General features: G+C 38.5%; 1 long non-coding RNA gene across 1 annotated transcript in view; it reads right to left on the reverse strand.

Moving 5' to 3' along the window:
- Window positions 1-14,862: 14,862 nt before the first annotated feature.
- LOC308652512 overlaps window positions 14,863-24,400 on the reverse strand; it is a 204,949-nt gene continuing 195,411 nt past the window's right edge. Inside the window, exons 3-4 of the long non-coding RNA XR_014022801.1 lie at window positions 18,652-18,768; window positions 14,863-14,947 (exon numbers count right to left, since the gene is read on the reverse strand). This is a non-coding gene — a long non-coding RNA (uncharacterized lncRNA). The remainder of the gene's footprint in view (window positions 14,948-18,651; window positions 18,769-24,400) is intronic.

The raw sequence follows: 24,400 nt of genomic DNA on the forward strand, positions 1-24,400 counted from the left end.
CAATGGAATAGAATAGAAGTCACATAAACAAAACCACATAGATACAGTCATCTGATATGCAACAAAAGTTCCATATATTGGAGAAAAGAGATTAGAACAAATGGGCTGGGAAAACTGGATGTCCATATAAAGAAGAATAAAATGTGATCCCTCTTTCATTCTGCAAAAGTGTCAATTCAAAGTGGATCAAAGACCTAGAAATTAGACCAGAAACTTTGCAACTTCTGGAAGATAATATACTCAGCCCTCTAACATTGATGCAGTCATTGACTTCCTTAACAAAACTTGAAATGCACAAGAAATAAAACCAACAATCATTAAGTGGGATGGCATCAAATAACAAGAGTGTAAATAGAGAGCCTGCAAAATGGGAGATCTTTGCCAGCTGTTCCCTTGACAAGGGATTAATATCCAGAATATATAAAGAACTCAAAAAACCTAACACCAAAACCCACAAATAATCCAATTAATAAATGGATAAAAGAACTAAATAGACACTTCTCAAAGAAGAAATGTAAATGGACAAAAAATATGAAAAAATTGTTCAACGTCCCTAACAATCAGGAAAATGCAAATCAAAACTAAATTGAGATTTCATCTCATTCCATTCAAATGCAGTTATCAAGAATACAAATAATAATATATGCTAGTGAGGATGTGGGGAAAAATGTATGCTCATATATTGTTGGTGGGACTGCAAATTATTACAACCACTCTGGAAAGCCTTATGGAGATTTCTCAGAAAGTAGGGATGGCCCACCATATGACCCAGCTATTCCACCTTGGTATTTATCCAAAAGAACTAACATCAACATATTATAGTTATACAGCCACATTGATGTTTATAGCAGTACAATTTACTTTAGCCAAGTTATGGAAAAAGGCCAGGTGCCCATCAACAGAAGGATGAATGCATAAAGAAAATGTGGTACACATACACACTAGAGTTTTAGTCAGCCATAAAGAAGAATGAAATTTGCTGGTAAATAGATGAAACTGGAGAATATCATACTAAGACTAAGGAATAAGCTAAACTCAGAAAGTCAGAATTGAATGTTTTCTCTCATATGTGAAAGCTAGACCAAAACAAGGGAGAAAAACAGGTGGTAGGGAAGAATCCCATGAAGACACAAGGGAGATTAATGGAGCAGAAGAAAGGGACTCAAGGGAAGGGAAGAGAGACAGGAAAAGAGAGGAACAATGGAATAAAACTGAACCAACTATGCTATGTACACATATAAATATACCACAGTGAATTTCACCTATGTATATATTGATAAAGAATCAACTTTTAAAACTAAAAATGAACAGAAGGAAGGTCATTAGGGTAAAAGAAAGGAAATAGGGGAAGGGGAAATACTGTGAACTGAATTTGAGCAAATTATTTTCCATGCTTGTATGATTGTGTCAAAATGAATCCTAATATTATATATAATTATAATACACAAATAAAAATCCTCTATGCCTATTTCATTTCCTGTTTCTATCATGAATGGATACTAAATATTGTTGGAGTTTTTTCTACATATATTGAGATGATCATATGCTTTTGTTCTTAATTCTATTTATGGATGAATTACATTTATGATTTGCACTCATAGAACCATCTTTCCATCCATGAAATAAAAACATGATCATGATGTATAATCTTCTTAGTGTATTTTAAATATAATTTCATTAAGTATTTTTTCCAATTATGTTCATCGAGGATATTGGTCTGTATTTTTCTTTCCTAAAGTGTTGTTTTGGTATAAGTGTGATAGTAGCTTTAATAGAATGACTGGATGAATTTTCTCCCTTTCTATCTCATGAAATAATTTGAGAAGCATTGGTTTTAGTTCTTGAAATTTCTGATAGAATTCATCTGTCCTGGGCTTTCTTGGTTGGGAAGATTTTAATTATTGCTTTAATTTCATTGACTGTTATTGATCTGTTCAGGTTCTCTATATCTTCTTGGTCCTTTCTGGTAGGTGATCTGTGTCTAGAAATTTTTCTATTTCTTTTAAAGTTTCCAATTTATTGGAATATAAGTTTTCAAAATAGTCACTGATGATCCTTTGTATTTCAGTCATTTATGATATAATATATATATTTTCATTTCTAATTTTATTAATTTGTCTTTTCTCTCTTTTGGTTACTTTTTCTAAGGGTTATCAATCTCATTTATTTTTTCAAAAAATCAACTCTTTGTTTCATTAATCCTTTGTATTTTTTCAGATTCTATTTATTCATTTTAGATCTGATTTAATTATTTCTTTCCTTCTACTAGTTTTAGTATTAGTTTCTTCCTGTTTTTCTAAGACTTTGAGATACCCCCTCTCTTTTTAAGTGGGCACTCAAAGCTATAAACTTACCTTTTAGAATTGCCTTCATTATGTCACACTTATTCTGGCATGTTGTTTTTCCATTTTCATTTAGTTGTAAGGTGTTTTAAATTTCCCTGGATTCCCTCAGTGAACCATTTATCATTTAAAAATGTACTATTCAATTTTTATGTATTTGTATAGTTTCTGTAGTTTTTCTTGCTGCTTATTTTTAATTTCATTCTATTACGATCTGAAGAGATGCAAGAAAATCAGTTCTTTTGCTTTACAGTTTAACATGATCAATTTTTGAGAAAGTCCTTGAGTAGCTGAAAGAAAGTATATTCAACTATTGTCAGATAAAATATTCTATAGCTGTCTGTCAGGTCCATATGATCCATTAATAGTATAAATTTGGTGTTTCTTCATTGATTTTGTCTAGATGACCCATGTATTAGTGGAAGTTGTGTATTAACCCTCTCCCCCATTATAGTATTAGGGGCTAGTAGTTCTTTTAGGTCAAGAAATGTTTTTTTATGACCCTCATTGTCTCTTCTGACTAATTTTGGCTGGAAGTCTGTTTGTCTGATATGAGAGTATCCACTGCTGCTTACTGATGGATTCCATTTACATGGAATTTAATTTTCCATCCCTTCACTTTCAGCTTATGTAGGACTTTGCTGGTGAGGTATATTTCTTGGAGAGAGCATCCAGGGTCTTATTTTTAAGTCCAATCTTCTAGCCTATATCTTTTAATTGAAAAATTATTACCATTTACATTCAGTGTCATTATAAAGTCATGTATTACTATCTGTCATTTTGCTTTATTTCTAATATTTGAATCACTCCTAATTCTCATTTTTGATTCAAACAATTTTGATTCAGACAAATTGCTAAGCCTAATTCATATTTTCTAAAGTGATTTATTATGTCCTACGCTTTCTTGGTTATTTTTTTTTCTTCTGCTTCTCTGTGTAATATTCCTTTAAGTAACTTCTACGATATTGGTTTACTGGTCATGAATTCCTTTATTTTATGCTTATCTTTGAAGGTTTTTATTACCTGTTCAATTCTTAAGGATAATTTTATTGGACATAGTAATCTAGACTAGCAGCTGTTGGCTTTTTAGGGCTTGAAATATATACATTATTTCATCTCCTCCTGGCTTTTAGAGTTTCTTCTAAGAAATCTGTTGTTATTTTAATGAGTTTACTTTTATAACTACTCAGCACTTCTCTATTGTAGCTTTTTAAATTCTTTCTTTAAAAAAATTCTTTTTTTCCCCTGAATTTTTGGAATTTTAACTCTGTCATGTATATCGTCTTTCTGGTCCTATTTGGAGTTCTAAATGTTCTGCATGTCCATCTCATTCCTATGATTAGGGAACTCTTCTGCTATTATTTCACTGAATAAGTTTTATATACCAATTAGTCCATATTTCTTCTTTCATAAAGACTAATTGGTCTTAAATTTGGTCTTCTAATGTTGTCTCAGAGCTCTTGTATATTCTGTTCAGTTTATTTTTCTCTATAATTGAGTGTTCTAATTCCTCCAACTTTTGGGTTTTTTTTTTGTTGTTGTTGTTGTTTTGTTTTGCTTGATCTAGTCTGCTGTTGAGACTCTCCACTGAGTTTTTCATTTCCAACATTTATGTTGGACTCCTTTCCAGAATCACTATCTCTTTAGTGAAATGCTATTTCATATCTTGTATGTTCACCCCTTATTCATTCCTTATATCTTAATTCATTAATAAATTTAAATTTCAACTTTTAAAATTCTTTATCTCTCATTTCCTCCACTTCAGCGTCTATGGGTTCGGTTATTGAAGTATCATGAATCTTGTAGGCATCTTACTACCTTGTTTTCCCGTGTTTCCTGCATCTCTATGTTGAGTTTGGTGCATCCTCTGTGATAGATGTGTCTCTTCCATTGTTGTGTGAGGGTCTTTGTAGTGAGGTGCTTTCTCTTTACACTGTGCCCCAGGCTGGGAGGCTACATCTCAGTGTCAAAGCACCCACTCAATGTGATCACAGTGCTATGATCAATCCTTAGCACTGCTTTGAGAGGAGATACTAATCACAAGTAACAACTACCATTTGAGATATATATATATACATACACACACTAATAAACCATAAAAACTTATTGAAAATGTTCTTCCCAACTCCACTAGTCCAAAAGTATAAGTGGGGAGTGATATTCTAGAATAGAATGAAAGATTGGGTATTAAAGAAAATGAAGTTACTGTTAACTCTATAGGGCATGAAAAGAGAAAAGAAACACCAAAAGAAAAAATGAGTGGAATGGAAGCAGAAGCAAAAAATGCAATCAGAGAAAGAGAAGAAAAAAGAGAATATAAAGATGAGAAGGAGGGCTGGGGTTGTAGCTCAGTGGTAGAGCTCTTGCCTTGCATGTGTGAGGCCCTGGATTCCTTCCCCAGCACCACATAAAAATAAACAAACAAAAATAAAGATATTATGTCCATCTACAATTAAAAAAATATTTTAGAAAAAAAGATGAGAAATAAAAAAAGAATAAATGAAATTAACACATTAAACTTTTTTTAAATAAACATAATATTGGACCTAAGTATATAATATTAACTAGTGAGGGGAAAGCTATCAGATTCACAGAAAACAATCCAGTAAAATCTAAAATTAATATTAAAGAGCTAAAATCTCTCCTTGCTGAGCTGTGTGTGAGCAGAGAGATTTTTCTGGGCCTTCCAGACCAGGACTCTCCAGGTGTTGGAAGGTGTGAAAGCCGGAGCAGCAGTTTTGGCAACAGGCCTGCCGAGTCTCTGGTGCAACAGTAGTGAAGCAGTGACTCCATCAGCCATCTCTCCTGTGTTGGGAGCTGGGTTTTTTTTTTTTTTAATATATTTTCCCAGCTAGCTCAACTTTCTGCTTCAAAAACTTGGTGGAAATCAGGCCCTGGCACCCTTCCATTCAGGCCTCATGCCAACCACCTCTGGTGAGTGGAGATGGTTCCTGCAGCTCCTCGGCATGGCAGGGCACCTAAGAGCTCTGGATCATCAGGGGGAAAGGGCGCCTAACACAGATCTGCCCCTGACTGGGATGCCAACTTTGCCCACTTGCCTGTTGAAATGTGCCCAAAGCCATAAAAACAGACCCACCCCACCTTCTCTGGGAGGCCACGTGGCTCTGATGCTCCACAGAGAACACAAGCCTTGATATCCCAGTCTGTGGGCTGTAGTGATACTGTGCTAGCCTAGGAGTTTAGGGTTCTGTTGGCATCCAGGCAGAGACAGTGCGTCTGGAGGAAGGACGCTGCTCCTAGTGTGGGGGACCCATCCTGTTGCTGCTGTGGAGTGGGGATGAACTGGCGCCCACACCCGGGTGCCGCAGTTGTCTGCTCACAGTGATCCCACTACACAGGTATTCTAAGATGGCCAGTTCAAAGGTGATATTTGCTGGTGTCTCCAGGTGGGATGAAGCAGTAGTGACTTAACCCTTTCCAGAGTTGCTACCTTAAGCCTGATTTTTGCAAAATGGCTGCCTATCACAGTTCTCCACCAACCAATTGAGAGAAGCGTGTCACTTTCCAGGCACCAGGTAGCTTTGCAACTCCTGCATTTCCTCAGTCACTTTCTCTTCTGCTGTTTCTGAAGTAAGCTTATCATTTGTGCCTCTCTTTCTTGCTCCCTTTCTTCCCCAGACTTGTCTGGATGCTGCAGATGCAGGTTCCATGCTAACAAATTCTTCCCTGCTTTCTGTTCCAGTAACCAGAATGTTTAGGTCTCCCCAAGTCTCTGACAGTCTAATACTGCATCTCAGTGTATTCCTCTGTCACACCTCACCTATCAGCTCTTCTCACTGCTTTGGTTCCAAACTGCAGAGGAGCTGAGATCTGCAGCCTCCTTTCACTTTGCCATCTTGATTCAGTAATATTATTGTAATCTTGATCAGAGTAGTGTGTAAGTGCTATACTCTTAAGACTCCAACACTTCATTGTTTATAAGTCATGCATCTATGAAAAGATGTTAGAATTAGAATTAGGAACACGGAAAAACTCCTTCATTTCTTCCTCTAATGTAAAATGAAGTTTAGGTATATAGAATCTTAAGAGTGGGAAAGGACTGAAAGGTCAGCCATCCAAACACTCTACAAAATAGTCTATGAGTCAAGCTGCCTTCCAGTATGGAGTCTGAATTTGAGGCATTTTGGGTGTGTTGATCATTTTTCTTAACATCTATGCATTATTTTGACTGACTTTCACATAAAGTGGCATGGCAGTCAAGAGATAAAGAACCGCAAAAAAGATTTAAGGTAGGGGATTCCAAGATGGCGGGCCAGAGGGAGGCAGCATACTGTGTCCATCTGTGACCCAGATCTCACCTAGTCGGGATACTGCATCTCAGAGAGTAAACAGCTGATTTCTGAAGAAATCACCAGCGCTGTGACCCCTGTGCAGGCTCAGAGCCTCAGCATTTGTGCAGGACTCTGGACTCCTGGCTCCCTAAACCCAAAGCCCACAGTTCTAGCCCGTACATGGCTCTCAAGCGGCTTAGCAGAATCACCTATCAGAATCTCTGCAGAACTCTGGACTGCTATCCGCTCCCACGCAGGGTACTCAGTGACTACCTACCCACAGCACAACACCATCACCCTGCTCCCCCCACCTCACCAGACACCCCAGTGCTGGAAGCAGACTGCCTTGATCTTGGATGACCTTTCTCACCATATTTGGTGGGGTCAGCTCTCAGATTGGATCTCCATCTGGCCAGATACCAGGTATCAACTGCCCCCTTCCTCCCTAGCAGCAATAACTTTGCACAGTGACCACCCAACATAAAAACAGCTCTCAGTTGGGCAGATGTGCAGTGCGACAAGGGCACCACCCACTTGTGTGAGCCTGGGAGTGAGAGGTCCCACAGTTGGGAACTGCTAAGTGAGAGGGAGATGGGACTAAAGTTTGGAGCCTAACAGAAAGACCAGGAAGAAAATCAAGTCAAGTTATATAACAAAAATAAACAAATATGGCTAGAATTATAAACCATATCTCAATAATAACCCTGAATGTTAATAGCTTAAACTCACCAATCAAAGGCATAGCCTAGCAGATTGGATTAAAAAAGACCCAACAATATGCTACCCCCAGGAGACTCATCTGATAGGAAAAGACATACAGACTGAAGGTGAAGGGTTGGGTAAAAACATACCACTCACATGAACTGCGGAAGCAAGCAGGAGTTTCCATCCTCGTATCAAATAAAGTAGACTTCAAGCCAAAGTTAATCAAAAGGTATAAAGATGGACATTACATATTGTTCAAGGGAATCATACACCAACAAGACATAACAATCATAAATATATATGCCCCCCAAAATGGTGCAGCTATGTTCACCAAACAAATTCTTCTCAAGTTCAAGAGTCAAATTGAACACAACACAATAATCTTGGGTGACTTTAACACACGTCTTTCACCACTGGATAGATCTTCCAAACAAAAGTTGAATAAAGAAACTATAGAACTCAATAATACAATCAACAACTTAGACTTAATTGACATTTATAGAATATTTCAACCTACATCAAGTGGATACACTTTCTTCTCAGCAGAACATAGACCATATAATATGCCACAAAGCAACTCTTAGCAAATACAAAAAAGTAGAGATACTACCATGCATTTTATCAGATCATAATGGAATGAAGTTGTAAATCAGTGACAAAATGAAAAATAAAAATTTCTCCATCACCTGAGACTAAACAATATGCTACTGAATGAACAATGGGTTGCAGAAGACATCAAGGAGGAGATTAAAAAATTCTTAGAGGTAAATGAGAACATAGACACAACATATTGAAATCCCTGGGACACTATAAAAGCAGGATTGAGAGGAAAATTCATTTCATGGAGTACATTCCTTAAAAAAAAAAGTCAACAAATAAGTGACCTAACATTACATCTCAAAGCCCTAGGGGGAAAAAAAACAGCATCAAAAGCAGTAGAAGGCAAGAAATAATTAAAATTAGAGCTGAAATCAATGAAACTGAAACAAAAGAAAATTAGCACTATTTGCAGATGATATGACTGTATACCTAGAAGACCCAAAAAGCTCCACCAGAAAAACTTCTAGAACTAGTAAATGAATTCAGCCATGTAGCAGGATATAAAATCCACACCCATAAATCTAAGGCATTTCTGTACATCAGTGACAAATCCTCTGAGAAGGAAATGAGGAAAACTACCCCATTTACAATCTCAAAAAAAAAAAAAGATACTTAGAAATCAACTTAACAAAAGAGGTGAAAGATCTATAAAATGAAAACTACAAAACTCAAAGAAGATCTGAGAATATGGAAAGATGTACCTTGCTCTTAGATAGGTAGAATTAATATTATCAGAATGACTATACTTCCAAAAGCACTATACAGATTTAATGCAATTCCAATCAAAATCCCAATGGAATTCCTCATAGAAATAGAAAAAGTGATGAAATTCATCTGGAAAAATAAGAGACCCAGAATACCTAAAACAATCCTTAGCAAGAAGAATGAGTCAGGTGGCATCACTATACCAGAACTTAAACTATACTACAGAGCAACAGTAACAAAAACAGCATGGTATCGGCACCAAAACAGATTGGTAGACCAATGGTACAGAATAGAAGACACAGAGACTAACCCCCAAAATACAATTATCTTATATTAGTCAAATGTGCCAAAAACATGCATTGGAGAAAAGATATCATCTTCAACAAATGGTGCTGGAAAAACTGGAAATCTATATGCAACAAAATTAAACCCCTAAATCTCTCCCCATGCACAAAACTCAACTTAAAGTGGATCAAGGACCTAGGAATTAAACCAGAGACTCTAATAGAAGAAAAAGTAGGACCTAATCTTCTTCAGGTGGGATTAGGCCCCAGCTACCTTAATAAGACTCCTTTGGTGAAAGAATTAAAACCAAGAATTAATAAATGGGATGGAATCAAACTAAAAAGTTTCTTCTCAGCAAAAGAAACAATCTGTGAGGTGAAGAGAGCCTAAATCCTGGGAGCAAATTTTTACCCCTCACACATGAGATAGAGCACTAACCTCTAGAGTATATATAAAGAACTAAAAAAGCTGAACACCAAAAAAAAAAAAAATAACCCAATCAACAAATGGGCCAAGGACCTGAGCAGACACTTTTCAGAAGAGGATATACAATCCATCAACAAATATATGAAAAAATGTTCATCATCTCTAGCAATTAGAGAAATGCAAATCAAAACCACTCTAAGATTTCAACTCACTCCAGTCAGAAGGGTAGTTATTATGCATACAAACATCAGTAAGTGTTGGTGAGGATGTGGGGAAGAAGGTACACTCATATATTGCTGGTGGGACTGCAAATTGGTGCAGCCAATATGGAAAGCAGTTTGGAGATTCCTTGGAAATCTGGGAATGGAACCACCATTTGACCCAGCTATCCCTCTCCTTGGTCTATACCCAAAAGACTTAAAAACAGCATACTATAGGGACACAGCCACATCAATGTTTATAGCAGCACAATTCACAACAGCTAAACTGTGGAGCCAGCCTAGATGCCCTTCAGTGGACGAATGGATAAAAAAAATGTGTCGAATATACACAGTGGAATTTTACTCATCAATAAAAGACAATAAAATCATGATGTTTGCACGTAAATGGATGGTGTTGTAGAAGATAATGCTAAGTGAAGTCAGCCAATCCAGAGAAAACAAATGCTGAATGTTTTCTCTGACATGGGGAGGCTGATTCATAGTGGGGTGGGGGGTGGGGGTGGAGCATGGGAAGAATAGACAAACTCTATAGGGCAAAGGGGTGGGAGGGAAAGGGAGGGGCAGGAGGTTAGCAAGGATGGTGGAATGTGATGGACATCATTATCTAAAGTACATGTATGAAGACATGAATTGGTGTCACCATATTTTATATGCAACCAGAGATATGAAAAATTGTGCTGTATATGTGTGATATGAATTGTAATGCATTCTGCTGTCATTTATTTTTTACAAAATCAATTTTTAAAAAAGTTTTTGGGTAAATTTAAGGAAGAAAAAGGATTAAAGACCATGAAACACATACTCCATGTAGAGCTGGGTGACTGACCAGCTTCTCCTTGGTGTTTTAAAAAATGATCTGAAAAATCATGTTTTCAGTAGAAGGTACAGGGTGTGCCATTGCAAACCCTAGATTATTCCAACCTAGGGTTTTTCCACAATGAAAGAAATATAAATCATTTATTCTTGATATCATCTTTTATGCATTTTTAGGCAAGATGGCATAAAGACAACATAGATGAGAACGGCTCCAAGTAACAAACCACTCAACTTGTGCTGAGGCTGCATTTCAGCTCATCCCAGTGAGGATCCTTTCCCTTATGTTGACTTGTAACCAGCTAATGACATAGCACAAACAAAGCACCTCTCCCCTGAGGACAGCCAATTTTCAGAGCTGCACTTTTCCTTACCAAAGAACATACCTTGAGCCACATACATCTTTCTTCCATGGTTTAAGAGCATGATGTAGCTCATGAACTAGGAGAAGGAGTTTGCTGGGTCACAAATAATCTTCCTCCTGCCTTCGGTCCTGGGCAGGTCAAGGCCATGTAGGAGGGAAGCCTCTTCCCTGAAGCAAGTGCAAACTGAAAGATGACAGATTGAAACTGGTTGTGGGAGCTGGTGGCATGTCAAGGGAAAAGCTGTTTACTTTGCAAGAAGAAGTTGGAGCAGGGAGTGGAGTGGAGAGTTGGGGAAACCCTTCCCTGATGATTGCATTCTGTGCTATAGAAAATTATGTAACAGAGGTTTCATTAGCACTCTGGTTATTCACTTCCTAGGATGAGTCTTAACTTGAAAAAAAAAAAACACATTCTAGTTGGTGATATTTTGAGGACATGAATTTCAAGACATTCGTTTGATATGAGAAGATGGAGGAATGGGCTAAAGATGTAGTTCAGTAGAAGAGCACTTGCCTAGCATGTAAGAGGACCAGGGATTGAGCCCCAGCACAGAAAAGAGGAGGAGGAGGAGGAAGAGGAAGGATGGTAGGGACAAGAGTACCACCTTTTAGCAGCTACCTTTCCACAGCATGTGAACAAAGTTGGTACTTTCTGAGCTTGAGAGGAGGAGCACACACAGCACAGACCACAGGTTTTCACTATCTGCACTATTGAGAGGGGAGGGCCTGTTGGCCAGTAGCCTTTAAAGGTGGACTCAGATGTTTTAATAAACAATATGGACATCAGAATTATTTCTGTTGATAAGTTCAAATTTACATATGGCTAGGGCTTAATGAGTCAGCTGGAAATAAAAGGAAAAAGAGATAGTGTAACTCCAGGCCTGATATAAAAGCCAAAGACACTGGATTGGTGTTTCTTAGTCCCTGGACACAGACTAAGAAACTTGTCCACATTAGGGCCACCTGGAATAAACTGATTTCTTCAATTTGGAGACCCCTATTCTGGTCTTAATGAGCAGCCACTATCAGAGCAGTAGTTCTCAAAGCCTGGTTCCCAAACACCATCATCACCATTACCTATGTGAGGCAAAGTGCTGTATGGCCCACTAGACCAATTGAATGAGAAACTCTGAGAGTGGAGCCTGGCAGCCTGTGTTCCAACAAGTCTCCCAGGAGCTTCCAGTGCAGCTCAGGGGTGAGGAGCCCAGCATGAGCATCAGTAACAGAGCCTTTAGGTGATCAGCCACATGAAGTCTCAGAACTGTATCTGCAATTAGATTGAATGATCAATTCCAGAAGTCAGCACAGTCATAAACTTTTAAAGTTTAGAAACTTCAGGAAGGAAAGGAAATGTTCTTCGTGCTGCTGGTATGCATAGGCAGACAGCCAATTTCAAAGCAGGCTGCACTGGCTTGTGTTAAGAAGCTTAGCTTCCACTCAAACACATGGCTAACATGTTTATAGTTCCTGGAAAAATCACATACTGCTGCCACTGGCAGGCCTGCCCATGGCAATACCCCTCCATGCCATAGCCAAGGGAGAAGTTTCCCACATGGTACAGCAGTCACACCACCTCTACACTCAGGCTGACAAAATCCTCAAGAGTTTCCCATGCCCACAGGCTGAAGAGCAAAATCCCCTGCTAAGCCTAGCAGGTCCCATGAATTCGGGTCCATCCTACTTCTTGACCCAGAACACTTTTCCTTCTTTGTTTTCTCTATTTGATTCCTGCTCATCCTTAAATCTCAGTTCAGTCATTATGCCAACAAGGCATCCTTCCTGGAACTCCTCCTCCAACCCCAAACGGACCAAACCCCTTTTCTAGGTCTGCAGAGTACAGTGAACAGCCACATGAAGCCTCAGAACACTCTCCTCAGAGCACTCCTCCCGGGTATGAGGGTCTGATATCATCTTTTCCCCACCACTGGGTCAGCTCTTCGTGGGTGAGTTCTTCTTTTTATCCCTGGTATGCAGTTAGCACAGGACTTAATGTAACAAGGGCCGAAGAATGACTCTAATGAATGATGAATGGCTGAGGTGGGCAGCAGGTTGGCTGTACCAATAGGACTTCCTACTATTTAAGTTTTTGACAGTAGTCACTGACTTTCACCACACCATCCACCTCCCTTCTTTAAGGTCCAAATAGTCTTACAGGAAAAGGTATAAGACATTCTGAAAAATACGTGTGTCTCTTGTGTATCACCCCAGCCTGAATATTTAGATTGGTTTGTGGGAGAAAACTGAACAGGAAGGCAAACGCTTGTCTTGGCTATGCCTGGCTCTGTTAGCATGTGCACACTAGTCTTGCCACAGTGGATTGGTTGCAAACCTTATGCTACTTTCTGGCACCATGTTAGCAGTCCCTGCCCAGCAGCTTCTTTCACCTGAGCTTGTTCTAACAAGCTTAGGACTTTCACATACCAAGATCCTAAGACATTTCCCTAGCTAAAGTCAAATAGGCCCTTGAACTGTATGGAGGCTCTCGTGTGAGAGCAAAGCTTTGGCTTAAGTACCTAATGACATCAGCTACACTGTCAGCCCAATCTGGTTGGGAGGACGGGGGCCTACAGATGTACCATGCTCCAAAGGAAGAGACCCACCCAGGGAGTGGTTAGCTTTGTCAACAACAATAGAGGTTGCAAAAAGAAAATGAATTGTATTTTTAAATTATTGAAGGAAGATAATTCTGAATATATCCACTTACATTTTCACTTAAAAAGAAGACCAAAAAAGATTTTTTATACTACCTTAGGTCTGCCTCATACACATACTGCATATGAATGAATATACTATCAGGGAAATTTCTAAATAAGAGAAACATATACAAGAACTGGGATGAGAAACAATGGTGATCAAGTATCATGGTGAAGTTTATTGTTCTCTTTTTAAAAAATCTAGAACTAAAGAAAAGTAAAAGGGGAAATATTTAATTCAGAACTAAAGTTTAACATGAATACATGAATTTGAAGACAAAACATATTAAATAACATATTAAATAATTTGGGGGTATTTCTGGTGTAAAACAAACTCCCCCTGATTCTTCTTTCCAAATGGAGTGCATATTCCCTGGCTAGATGGAGCCTTGAATGAGCTGACACATCTAGAAAGGACTTGTCCCCTAAACAGTGGGATTATTGGTTCCAATCCCCATTTCAGCAAAGCCAGTCCCAGAATAAGATGGAGGAATGTTCCAGAGTGGGACGTATTCTAGCATCCAACAGGGAGTGGCACAAAGTCCATATTCACAACTTTTAATTTCCAGGATAAGGAATTGCAAATGTCTTTGATAGCATAAATATTCATCCTTCCCAAGAAAAATCAAATAATACTAAAAATTTTTAAATTAATGTATATACAAAAGGAATTTTGAGGTCCAAAACTCCTATCAAGTGAGCTTAATTTATTTTAGGTTCTGCAGGCATGGACTAAGTTGCATTCAAACATATTTCTTTTTCAAGGTAATCATTTTCAGAGAATTATGCTGACCTATATATCTGGCCTATTCTCTCCAAAGAATGTCTAAATTTTAGAATGAGCATTGCTTCCCAAAGTTATATTAAAACGTTTAATTAATAAAAAAGAAACTCTTAACACATATGTTCAACATATAGTTTGTGTAGAGCTGCACATCTTCTCACGCACACGTTCCTGGGCAATTGTAGCCTGCAAGACCTACTTATCTTTCTCACACATCAAAACCAGAGATGTGTGAATCTTTGCAATTTTGGACTCACTGTTTAGTTCTGTGAAATTCTACAGAACTTGCTCATGTTAGTCTTACTGTGAAACTATCATTCTATTTATGCCAGGAGGATTTCCTGGTACTCCAACTTTGCCTGTGTTGAGTCACTGGGCCCTGAACTCAACAGTTTGATGGCTACCTGTTTGTTGCATTAAGAAATTTTCTTCATTAATTCTTTTTCTATAACTTTATCTCTTAATTATGAAAATTTTTTCAAGTATACCAAAAAGATGAAAGACTAGTTCAGGATGTATTATTAGGTACACAATCAGGTTATAGAAATTATTCATATTTTAGAAAATCGGCTTATTTAATATCTTTCTCTCCAGAGCCCATTTGAAAGTAGGTTCATCATGACACTTCATCTTACCTAATTCTGATGATATTTCCTAAAATAAGAATATGGTTTGGAAGTTATTTAAAGTCCCTTTAGTCCAGTCTCCTCTTGTTAGCTACAAGAGATAGAAAAATAATTAAGATACAGTTTCTGTTCTTGATGAGTTCAGAGTTAAATTGGAAAACAAACATGTTAATTACTATCATTTCATTCACAAAAACTTTCCCAACTTCCTTCTTTTGAAATTAAATAATGTGCTGCCTTCCTTCCTGTTACCGTGGTACTCTGTAATGCTCAACCTGTGTTTATCCTCCAGCACTGCGATTATTCATTCTTCGTCACATTTTTCCTTGAGTTCTTTGAGGTTTTTCATCTTTATGTCTTTAATACCTAACATTGATCCTTAAAATGTAACAGATGCTCAATAAATGACTGATACATGAATGAAGTTTTAGATGTTGGCTTTTATTAGGGAACTATGAGCCTGATGGTGTAGAAAAATTGAGTAGGATTTTTAAAGGATGAATAGGTGGAGCTGGGGAAAGGCTATCACAAGGAGAGAAACTGTACCCAAGAAAGCCTCTAGGTACCAAAGTCACCTATCAAATGGGCAAAATGTAAAGGGAAAATCATCACAGGGAGAATGTAGGTTGGATTAGACATTGAAGGGTCTTGACTACGAAGCTAAAAGCATTTGGATTCTATCCCATAGGTGACAATGGGGAAACAGAAGCTTTTTAAAAAATAATATGGTCACTTTTATTCTTTTAACATGATTATTCTAGTATCAGACTGGGATGGAGGAAACTGATGTTAAAGAGGAGACACAAAGAAGAAAACAATTGAGAAAGACACAGGGACTTAACAATGTCACAATGCTGGGCAGCCACAATCCAATCTACAAATGTAGAGCAAGGCAAGACTACTGAGCTAATGATTATGGGATGTGGATTAAGTGCAGTCCAGGAGAGGGTGAGATGAGGGAAACCAGTTACCCAAAACAAAACCATGCAGGTGAGGAAGAAATTTAGCTGAGTCAGAAAAGATCCAAGGGTTATTAAATAGGCTCAAAGGAAAAGAAGGCATTCCAAGTATGTGCTAAAACAGGAGAAGGCAATGACAAATTGCTGTATGTGTTGGCTGTGGTCTAGGCACTGCAGAAAAAGGGCAGCAGAGACAATTAGGGACTAGTTGGTATATGGCTCTTGAGTCAATGATATATAGAGGATTGTTTCCATCTATAACTCCATTCTGGTTATTGTAAGTGGTTTAATTTTTAATTGATTTTTTAAAAACAAATGAGAGCTGAATGCATAACAGTTCATATTATACATTTGGAGCACAATTTTTCATATCTCTGGTGATGGCTGTCAGCAGTTGGTTACTTTAAAGCCACGTACCTTATACAGGACTGTTTCCTGGCTAAGCATTTTCCACTGGTCAGAGGTGGGTAGGTCTCATCTTTTGGAAACAAAAACTAAACTATCCTACGATTTCTCATTACCACTTCCCACCCACTGACAGATAGATCAGAAGAGTCAGAGAATAAAGCATGCTAAGACAGGACACTGAGAAGCTATCTGACAGTGCAGAGTAGACTCTCACACATCTCTGTTCAATGAGGTATGAAGCTTTGCACCATTTATAACCAATCCCCACCCAGAGGCAGAGACAGAGGTGTGCTGGAGAGGAATTTGCCCTCAAGCTTGCTTCCCACAGATCCTCAGCAACCTCCCAGTGCTGGAGTGCTGGCAGCAACCAGGACCAGCCACCTCCTGTCTCTATCACTTGGTGCAGGAACTGAGGAGGGAGAAGGCTGGTATACAAGAATTCCTTGGCTGCCTAAGTCCATCCCATAGCTTTCAAATGAAACTAAAAGCACTACTGAAGATAACTTCTCTGTTTCCTAGCTGTTATGTCTGATTGGATCTTGGAAGCATGAGCAATCCAAGTAATTAGAATAGGTGAAGTCCTGCTGAACCGTTCCATACCCTCACCCAGTTTCACTCATTCAGTGAATCACTAACTCATTCATTTAGCCCTTCATCACTTCAACAGATATTTAGGGAACACCGACTATGTACTAGGCACTGTTCTCTGTTCTCATATAACTTGAATTCAAGCAAAGAGAGACTGCCATGAACAGTAAACACACAGATAAGCAAATTATGGAATGTCTTAGGAGATACTAAGTACCATGGAGAAAAGAAATGCAGCAAAGAAGGAGGGACTGAGTGCAAGGAGCAGAAGAAAGCAGTAGGTAACAATCGCAATTCAAAGAATGGTGGTCAGAGAGGCATTGTAAAGGTGGCATCTGTGCAGCCTTGCAGGAGGTGGCTTCCTCAGAGCAGAGTTCTCCTTCCCTCTACTCAGGAGGCTTTGCAGTTAGTGCTAGTTCAGCCTTCCCAGGTTTCCAGGGAATGCTTTGACTATGGATATTCTTTCATCAAAAAGATGGAGAGCTGGTCCAAAAGAAGAGCTAGCCCAAAGCAAGCACTTTACCTTGCCCTGGAAGAGTTGGATTGTTTTCAAATTTCTTCGTCTCCTGTTATGAAGAATCTAAAAGAGAATTCTGAAAATATCATTCCCTCCAGTTTCTTACTCCTTTGTATGACTTCCCTTTTTCTATATTGGGCATCTGTGTCTGCATAGCCATAATTATCTGAAGAATTCAGGGAACTCTTTGGCTATTGTTTCAATTTCTTAGGGAACTGAGGAAAGAGTGTGTGTTGCTGGTAGTGTTTGAGCATGGACTCTGTCCAGGCCCATTCTGAATACTCACATATATAGTAAAACTCAAAGCAACCATAAGAGGCAAGTTACTGGCATTGTTCAGTTTTAAACATGAGAAAATCAAGTTTTAAAGAGATTACAAAATTTGTCAGTGGTCACAGAGCCAGCATATTACCCAGGGTTTATTCTGGAGCCTACACGATGCTCAGGAGGCACTTCAGTGCTCTCAGATGGCCACTGATAAGCCAAGTTTTAACCCTGTTTTTTCATGTTACAAGTACCTGAGTTGAAGTATCTGAAAACATGCTTTCCTATGATAGTTGATAAAGCGTCTGTAATGGTACTTTTCCATCCAGCAACTTCCTTTCCCCACAGAAGAAAATTTAACAATAAATTCAAATCCAAACAAATTTAACACTTAGTCTTTAACTAAACCCACTATCAACATGGAAAGGTGAAAGGTCAAATGCAGCAATTAGAGCAGCAGGCTCCTACCTCTGAGAGACCATGTGTCACCACCAAAAAAAAAAAAAAAAAAATGCTCATCCCTTCTCCACTGGCATAGTTGCCCTCATTCAAACTGCTCTTGACAAGCATTTGGTAAGTGCCGGACACCAGAGCTGTGGGCACTCACACATGCTTCTCTGTGTCAACGGTTACAGGGATCCACATTTCACTGGACTTAGAGCTGTGGGCACTGACACATGCTTCTCTGTGTCAACGGTTACAGGGATCCACATTTCACTGGACTTTGCTTCCATATACCAGAAGTCTTCAGTCCTGATGATTGAAAGGCCTGGTTTAAAAAGTGTTTGCTATTTTATTTTCTTCAGTCTTCTAGATTAAAAAGAAAAGTTTTGAGAAGTAAAATCTTTAAAGAGAAAAAAAACACCAAAAATTGGAACTTATTTTGGAGAAATGGAGAATACTTTTCCTTCCAGGAGCAAAACATTAAAACTTTCCAGAGTCCCATGAATTTAATTCATATTGATTATCTGCATATCTGTGTATTAACCCTCATTAATCTGTATATCCTCATGATCACATCAACTGTTTACTGTAAAATACATATAAGGTAAAATTTACCATGTGTCCAAAGTCAAGAGGCTCCTTCCTGTTTATCCAAGTGGGAATGATAATGGAAGATGCTTGGAGTAGGTTCTTACCGGCTGTATTCCAGGGACCATCTGGATTCACACCCACCTGAAGGCAATTATATAATTATTTTCAATTGATTTTTACCATAACAATTTTCCCAATATGCCTGAAGAATTATATACACTGAAAGTCAACAGCTAGCTATGTTTTTTTAAATATATATTTTTTAGTTGTAGTTGGACACAATATTATTTATTTTTATGTGGTGCTGAGGACTGAACCCAGTGCCTCACATGTGCGAGGCAGGTGCTTTACCACTGAGCCACAGCCCCAGCCCAGCAGCTAGCTATGTTGCTGTCACAAGCTCTCTGGTGATTTGGCAAGGGGAACCTGCAACTACTGATGCCATAAAATAATTGCAAACTCTGCTAGCTTTATATAATTTGCTAATGATTTACATCCTTAGCCCAGATAAAAGAGAAGAAGAAAGGAAAAACCATGCTACTTACCTTGAGAAAAACGAATTCACTGAGATATGATTTCATGTTTGAAAATTTAATTGAAATTTTAAAAAACCTGAATGAATATTTGTTAATGGGTATTTCCTTGGCCAGGAAATGTTCCTGACCATTCCATGAAAGGCCGTGTTTCAAACGCCCAAAGGGGAGTGGACCTGAAAGGAGTAGTTTAAATCCATGCTGCAGTGGGGAAAGCTGGAGAGAATAGTGAGAGAGAAACAGAGTCCCAGTGTAGAGACGGGTTCTGGTGGAGCTGTGTGAAAGGGGCGGAGTAAGAAGAAGCTGCGTTTCAAGGGACATCACCGTCATGGCTGGGAAGTTAGAGCAAGTTTACATTGTTCTCTTTGCCCCAGTGGCTCACCATCATCGTGTCTCTCAGATTTGCCAAGGTGTACTCCAGGAGAGAAACAGAGATATCCTCACCCTAGGGAGAAGGAGACTAACTCCGAACCAGTTTCCCAGCCTCGTTACTGCTTCCACCATTTTCTACTTCATTTAGAGAAGCCTGACCTGCATTGAATTCCAAACTGATTACCTGCTGCACCTCTTAGGCATTCCAAAAGGTAAACTCTTCAGACATTTGTATTTTAATCTTAGGGAGCCAAAGCAATTTTCCTGGGGAACTCTTCCTATTTCAGTTCCACACCAATCGTTAACCTTCACTTCATTGATTGTTCATATTTGCAAGTAAGCGCCTTATTATTCTAATACCTAGAAAATGACCTGGATGCTCACACTATGGTTTCCCCTGGCAGAAATCATGGAATGAATCTCAGAGTTGCAAAGATCAGTTCAGCTCTGTTGCCAGACAAGTTAACACCTTGCCCAAACTAGGCAGATGTGTTTTTGTGTTTGAAATGAGGGACACAAAGCAATGCCAGTTGGACACTTCCCCAGATACTTTACTGTCTGACATCTGGCATCACTTCCCTTGTGCAACTCCTTCTTCTTGTTCTCCATCAGGCCGTGGAGATAATTGTTCCCCACACAGGTTTGAAATACTGAGTACCGAGACAGTTCACCAAACCCTGTCTTCACATTCCCTTTCCTTCCTGAGCTTTTAATATTCCTGAAGAGCAAGCATCAAAAATCAGGTGGACCAATTCCTAGAAATTGCCAGCTCCTCTTTAATGTGTTTGTTGTTGTTGTTGTTGTTTGGTTGATTAAACCCAGGGTTGCTTTACCGCTGAGCTACATCCCCAGCCCTTTTTGTGTGTGTGTTTGTTTTTTTATTTTGAGACAGGATCTCACTAAGTTGCTTAGGGCTTCCCTAAGTTGCTGAAACTGTCCTTGAACTTGTGATCTTCCTGCCTCAGCCACTGGGATTAAAGGCATGCGCCACCATGCCTGGCAACAAGCTGGTTTTTGACCGAGAAATGACTACCAAGAGCTATCCACCAAAAACAAGTCTGTTTCCAATCCTAGAGCTTCAGATTAGCTTTATGGAATCCAGTAGCAAATGAACTTATTTAAGATAAAAATCTAGACTCAGATCCTTTCCTTGTATTTTGATTTTCATTACATTTTTTTGCATGTTTTGTTCTGTTTTCATACAAGAATATCTGGAAAGACAGCTCTTGTGTTTAAGGACTATAACACCATAAAATGGACACAATGGGCTTATCCATGGTCTGAAATGGATTTACTAAGGTTTCTCCCATGAAAATTCAGGTCAATACCACTGAAAGCAGTCCAGTGCTTTCTAGGGATTCTCGACATCATGGCTTGGAAGTCCCATCCTGACAGGTATCATAGACAGTGCAAAACAAATGGTGGCACATTTTCGGGATGATTTGAAAATAATGACTAAAAAGCATCTTAGAAATGTTGGGGAAAAAAGGCAGACCTGAGCTTTATTTCTTCCCTAATCTTATTTACCTCTCCCTGACAAGACGAGATTTCTGACAGTAACTTTTTTTTTTTCCTCATGGATTCTTCACACATTCAAAGGAGTATGCCTGATTATGCGCTTATGAGTGTTTCCACTCTGTTTCTTCTTTTTGTAATTTTCATTCCTCCACATAATTAGGAAAAGCTTCCTAGGATGAAGGGGTCCAAATTGTAATACAGCCATTAAAAATTCAAGTTTCACAATTAGATCAACACAACTTCAAATCTGATACTCACTCTGCCACATATTGTGTTACTTAGAAACTTTTTCTCTGTTTAAGACTTAATTCCTGGGGCTGGGGATGTGGCTCAAGCGGTAGCACGTTCACCTGGCGTGCGTGCGGCCCGGGTTCGATCCTCAGCACCACATACAAACAAAGATGTTGTGTCCGCCGAGAACTAAAAAATAAATATTAAAAATTCTCTCTCTCTCTCTCTCTCTCTCTCACTCTCTCTCCTTTCTCACTCTCTCTTTAAAAAAAAAAAAAAGACTTAATTCCTGGGCTGGGGCTGTAGCTCAGTGTCAGAGCACTTGCCTAGCATTTGTGAGGCACTGGGTTTAATCCTCAGCACCACATAAAAAATAAATAAATAAAATAAAGGCATGCTGTCCATCTTATAATTATATAAAAAAATTTAAAAAATACTTAATTCCCCATTTTGAAGTGGAAATAACAATACCTACAACCACAGGCTTATTGTGAGGATTTAAGTGACTTAAAACACACATTTAAGCACTCAAGAAAGGTCAACTTGACACTGTCCTTTGGGAAATGATAAGAACAGGTAGGGTGAAACGTGGATCAGCAGAAAATCAACTCTAGGGCTGGAGAACACTCCTTAGCTTAGAGTGAACCCAGTGGTTTGCTTTTGCTGTAATGAAGCAGAAACACCTTCAGGCAGCGACACTTGCACAAGGAGAGCCTCTTTCACTCCCTCGGGTGGGAAGCAGTGGAAATGACTCATGCCAACTCCGGGAGTGGAGCTGGTTTGGGAAGGCAAACTGCGTAGGAAATTCTCCAGGTTGCACCACGACTTTCTCTGCTGCTCTGGCTTGGCTCAAGACCTACCCTAGGATTGTGACAACAATGAGACAGGTATGGGCCTTTCAGAAAGGACTTAGGAATGATCACAAGCCTGACTCACTTGACAACCACGCCTAAGTCTCCTCATTCTAGGACTTGACTTTACAAATGTGGCAGGACCCGTGCAGCCCTGAGGAGAACCGGCCCTCTGTTAATGGCTCAGCAATTGAGGAGTTCAGATCTCAGTACTGAGCCCATCGGATCCATCAGATCATGAAAGTGCATTCTTCAAATATTTCAATTCCAATTAAGAGGAGATTCGATGCTCTTAATTAAAAGAATTCTCATTATAACAGGAGTCTTATAGAGATGCTGCCAGCTAGGAGTAGCATCTCTCTGTCAGTATGGCATTTCATAATACCCTCTGAACATGACATTCTGACCACCATGAGTCCAAAATCTGTACCTGGAGATGAGGGCCAGAAAAGGAGTTTAGAAAATATTCTTTTAATAATAAGGAGAACTATGTCACCACAGTCTCTAGTGTTAATTTGGAATCATATATTTTATTTGATATAAATTTTATACTTTCCACTAAGTTGGGAGACTCATTCAAAAGTATTTGTTTTCTTATGCACATCAGTCAAACGTGATATAATTGCTCCTCTAACTGCTAGAAAATAAGAAGAAAATGAAGTTTTCTCAAGGTATTTCTTAGGAAAATGGAGTAAGGTTGGTTCTCTTTCACAACACTGGATAGTGTCATAAGCATTAAAAAGGACAGCTAGGAGTACCCGTATCCATAATTTCCATGTATGTCCTGCTGACATTCACCCTGGTAGAGCCAATTTTAAATAAATAGAATGTTATAGATATAAATGAAATTGCTGTTGTGGAATTATGCACAATGGTAATCACAATCTTGAGGTGGGTTGATGTTTCTATCACTTTCTGTGCACTTTTTCTATACATCAATGATAATAATAATACTAACAATTAACATATATAGTGCTTATGATGTGCCCAGTGCTGTTCTAAGCATTCCCTAGTATTTACTTGTGACCTGTTCCTTTTACAAGGTAGGTATTATTGTCACTTCTCTTTTGGTGCTGAGGCAACTGAAGCACAGAGAAGTTTAGTAATTTGCCCAAGATCATATGATAAGTAGAAGAGCCAGAATCATCAAAATATATAGAGAGATGTTTTATGTATTTTCAAAGTAACATTAACAGTATCATGCAGAATGCATCCTTCATAATTTGCTTCATAACTTATGTTTTTGAGATTTATTCACACTAAAATGTATAAGTCTCATACATTCGTTTGAATTATTATACAATATCACATCATATGAATCATATGATTCTTCTACTATTATATTTATTCAGTTTTTCTTCATGGTCCTATGGATTATTTATAATTTTTCACTATCATAAAAATTGTCAAGGAAGATTTATATGTGTGTGTATATATGTACACATAAATGTGTGTGTGTGCATGCTGTGGTTTGAATGTGTCCCTCCAGAAGTATACATTAGAAACTTACTCCTCAGTGTGACAGTGTAGGGAGGTGGAGCCTTATGGGAGGTGTCCAGATCATGAGTGCTCCACCTGCATGATTGGATTAGTGACCTCGGTGCAGATTACAAAAGGGCTGGAGGCTGTGGGTTGATTGCTTACTGTCATGTATGCTCCCCTGTCTTCCACCTTCTGCCATTCCCAGATGATGGCTCTCCATCTTGGACTTCTCAGCTTCCAGAATCATAAGTCAAATAATTTCCATTTATTAGAAGTTTCCCAGTCTCAGGTATTCTACTACAGCAGCATAAAATGGATCAAGATAATACGCTTTTGCATATGTGCAAGAGTTTCTCTAAGTTAATATATAGCTAAAATCGAAATTGCTTAGTCAAGGAATATATTGCTAAATTGGTCCTTTCAATTTATACTTCTTGGTACTAGAAATATATAAAAATTATTATTTACTTCTCAGTTTCACCAACACTAGATATATCCGGCTTTTAAATGATGATAATGATGAAGAAAAATAATTTTGCTGAAAATATTTAATAATATCTTCTCAGATTTTGGCACATTGTGGTTTTAATTGTTTCTTCCTGATTTCTGATAAAATTGAGCATCTTCTGTTTACTAGTCTTTCAATTCCCTCCAACTCCAGATAACATATCCCTTAGGACATTGACAAGTGTATTACTTTAAAAGTGGGAATGAGTAGAATATTCTGATAAAGCCATGTGCTTTCACTGCATGGAAAGGGTTCCCTGCCTTCCTGACCCTGAGCTT

Source organism: Spermophilus citellus (genome assembly GCF_964194105.1).
Source record: "Spermophilus citellus genome assembly, chromosome: 6".
Lineage (NCBI taxonomy): Eukaryota > Metazoa > Chordata > Mammalia > Rodentia > Sciuridae > Spermophilus > Spermophilus citellus.